The 3471-nt window shown below is 40.5% G+C and overlaps 1 protein-coding gene across 7 annotated transcripts in view; it reads left to right on the top strand.

The window, feature by feature from the left end:
* The window catches only part of fynb (FYN proto-oncogene, Src family tyrosine kinase b), a 125428-nt gene that overhangs the window by 15523 nt on the left and 106434 nt on the right, over positions 1-3471 (top strand). For 2 of the 7 annotated variants that reach the window (XM_025011046.2, XM_025011047.2), the window contains exon 2: positions 1483-1632. The exons of the other annotated variants lie outside the window; for them this stretch is intronic. The gene's annotated coding sequence lies outside the window, so the exon portion shown is untranslated. The remainder of the gene's footprint in view (positions 1-1482; positions 1633-3471) is intronic. 7 annotated transcript variants of the gene reach the window in all.

The following is a 3471-nucleotide window of genomic DNA, read 5'->3' as shown; positions in this document are numbered from 1 at the left end:
TTTTTTGCCTCGCCCCTCTTGGATACCTTTTCGGACTCTGACCTGGATTAACGGACCTTGCCTCTGCCCTTCGGACCCCGCTTTTGGATTGCCCCTCTCTGTTTTGGCTACTGACTTCTGCTCTCCCGGTTTTGACCCATGCCTGTTTCTGGATACCCCTTTCTGCCCGAGATCCCCAGTCATTGACCAACCGCAAAGTGAGTTCTGCTTTTCTGACTTTCCTGGCAGCTCAGTGTTAACCAATAAAAGGTTAAAACTCTGTCGTTGTTGCCTCGTATTGACTCCGTTTTTGCCTGACCTTGTCAAAAAGGAAGAACAACAGAAAGGTCCAGTATTCTTTAAGGGAATGCATATCGCCCGCCACCTTTCATATCATAGTTTTAGACAAAGACCATCACGGAGGCCAAGCTTTGTAAATAACTTTGTGCACAATCTCATATGATGCTGCAAGCTCTCCCTTAGAGCTGTTAGCACTTAGAGAACATGTTGAGGATTACCCTCGGCTACTACCACACCAGTTTTAGCTCAGTGTCTGTTGAATTGTCTGCGTTATAGCCATTTTAGTGTTTGCCAGGCTCGATTAGTTATGGTGGCCATCTTGAATTGGGTCGACTCCAAACGTTAATGACTTTTAAATGGGCGGCCAGAAACTCACTTTCTGTGAGTTTCACTTAAATCTGTCCAGTGGTTCATGAAATATTTTGCTAACAGACCGTGATCATTTTAACAGTTAATGCCTAGGTTTTAAGCAAAGGCGTAGCTGTATGCATAGAGCTCGGAGTATGTGTTGAGGATTACTTTCAGGTACTACCACACCAAATTTTACCTCAATATCTGTGAAGCTTCATGGAGAAATTTTTGTGTTTCCTGTCACTATTTCCTAGTGTACATCCAATGAGTACTTTCTGGAAGTTTCCTTGAAGTCAGTGCTGTGGTTCATGAAATGTTTTGCTAACAGAAAGACAAACAAACATGCACACACACACACACAACAAGATCAATAGGCAGCAGGTGACGATAAAACCCAGTTAAAGTGCTAGAATACAGAACTGACAAATTATAAATTTTATGGTTGCAGGCGTGACATTTAGACCAGAGATCCCCAACCCCAGGACTGGTACCGGTCTTAACTTGGTAAAAATGGTTAATTCAGCGTACTTATGACTGTGAGAAACCATGTTTCTATGCAAGTCTCCTTACAACAACTGTAGATTTCCTCGGGCTGTTTGAAGGAGCTCTTTTCACCCTGTTCACAGCTTCGCCAACCAACTGCCCGCTCTTAAAGACTGGACATCTAGATGGACCTGGTATGACCTGTCTTTGCAGCTGAGGCAGGTGTCTTTGGGCTGCTTGGGCTTTAATGTTCTCTTGATGTTCCTTTGGTTGCTTACAGTCAGCTTCTCTTCTTTTGTTCAGCTGCTCCCATGTCAGTTTCACTTTAGACCTTGCTTCCTTCTTTTGCTCTCTTTTCTTTTGTTGTAGGTAGTCTTCCCATACTCCGTTTTCTTTCAACTGGGCACGCCGCTTGCAACTTCTGTGGCCACTTTTCCCCATGGTCGGTTATCTGACATGTGAAATGGACAATATGTCGTAAACCTCAAGGATCAAGCGCAGGGGGAAATTCAAAATCAGGTAATAAAATGAAAAGTTTTGAAGGTTTCACTTGGGGCATCAAAGCGTTCATTTGTGACATTAGGGACTTGAAGGTGAACTTGCAAATCTGACACATTTTCAATTGACAACAATTACAAAATAAACAACCTGATGAACATTCACTGCTCAAAACACAAACTCATTACAGTTAGTAACAGCTGAGGAAAAACAGCATTTTGTATGGAACAAACCAAGCTGACCGAAGAGCCCGGATGATGAAGTCAAACCTAGAACAAGCTTTTGTTCGCGTATATAACAAGTGCACAATCAACATGACAGAATCCAGAAGAGAATAGTCTTAATCTAGGCCTGACGTCAGCGGTTGGTGTTTTCATGGCGTCATGTTTGAATGGCATTGTGGATTCAGCAATAATTGACATTTTAATAACTTCTTAAAGAGTTCAAATTCTTTTACAAAAGTTGGAGACCGATGTTAAATTACCCATATCTATTATCTAAAATGATTATTCATAAAATCATAAAACTTGAACCTTCCTCTTTAAAGCAAAACAATAAGCACTTCAAGAAAATAGAAGGTACCCATCCCATAAATAATTCTGCTGTAGAAGCTTTCCTGCACAAACACTGCTCCCTGTGGAACCTGAGCATAAAGAGTCCTGCATGTCTGAGGGGATGTTAAAGGCTTCGACCTCACTCGTCACCTCGGTTCGTTCAGAAATCACACCGAGGTGGCCAGAAGGCATCTAAAGGCTCCAGCATATTCCATAAGAAGTCACAAAGTCAGTTTGAGTCATGTGGTTGCGAGCCATTTGTTTTCACACACCTTTCTTAGTCCACAAGACACTCGGATCTAGGGCTGAAACGATTCATCGAGTAACTCGAGTAACTCGATTACAAAAAATCCTCGAGGAAATTTATCTGCCTCGAAGCTTCGCTAAATTTATTGTATTGTAATAAGCAATGCTGTTAAATACGCAGCACACTGGTCTAGCCGGAGGGTTTTTGTGTTGCACAACGCTACCACTTCCGTTAGCGCCTGGAGCACATGTGCTAAGTTTGTAGCTATGGAGGGAACCGGAGAATGCTCAGAAGGAGAACCCCGAAAGCGACAAAAAATGTCAAAAGTTTGGGAACATTTTAGGCTAAACAGAAAGGACAACACAGCGCAATGCATCCACTGCAAAGCAGAATTGGCGTACCACAACAGCACAACATCAATGTTGCAGCATCTGAAGAGAAAACACCCGCTACATGCATCCAACTCGTACACGGTTGCCAACAGGTAACGTTTATGTTCTCTTTGCTAACTACGTTGTGTGATAATCTGCCATGTTATAGATGTAAATTGAGGCACATTATTTTGCTAACGTTACATCTACCGCTTAAACATAGCAGTAACTTAACCGGGTGTAGTGTAAATTGTATGTGAGGGTGGAACTGAGAGAAATTATGCAGGACTTAATGTAAGTTTGTTAATAAAAATACACAGCAACAGATTACAGGCATAAGCTGAAAAGCATTTATTTATTGGTGTCTTTCCATCCTGAAAAGTTACAATCTTTTTTCTTCTCGCTACTGTTATGTATGAATTAGAAATTTTTGATTAATATTTTGTAGTAATTCTATATTTGTTTATACCTAAGCAATCAAGAATAAATAATAGCATAGTTTTAATAAAAATAGCAACATTTTTGCATTTTACCATGACTAGTTAAGGCTGCAGAACTCTGTACAAACTCAAACCTTTACATTTTGAGTAAGAGTTTATTTTTTTCCTAACATATAGATTACATTCTGTTTTCCAATACATAAAAAACATTTCACTGCATTTAGATTTTTCTGTGATGGTTAAAAATA

The sequence above is a fragment of the Kryptolebias marmoratus genome, linkage group LG19 (genome assembly GCF_001649575.2).
Source record: "Kryptolebias marmoratus isolate JLee-2015 linkage group LG19, ASM164957v2, whole genome shotgun sequence".
Lineage (NCBI taxonomy): Eukaryota > Metazoa > Chordata > Actinopteri > Cyprinodontiformes > Rivulidae > Kryptolebias > Kryptolebias marmoratus.
The sequence above is the reverse complement of the archived record's forward strand: the minus strand, read 5'-3'. Positions and strand labels throughout refer to the sequence as shown.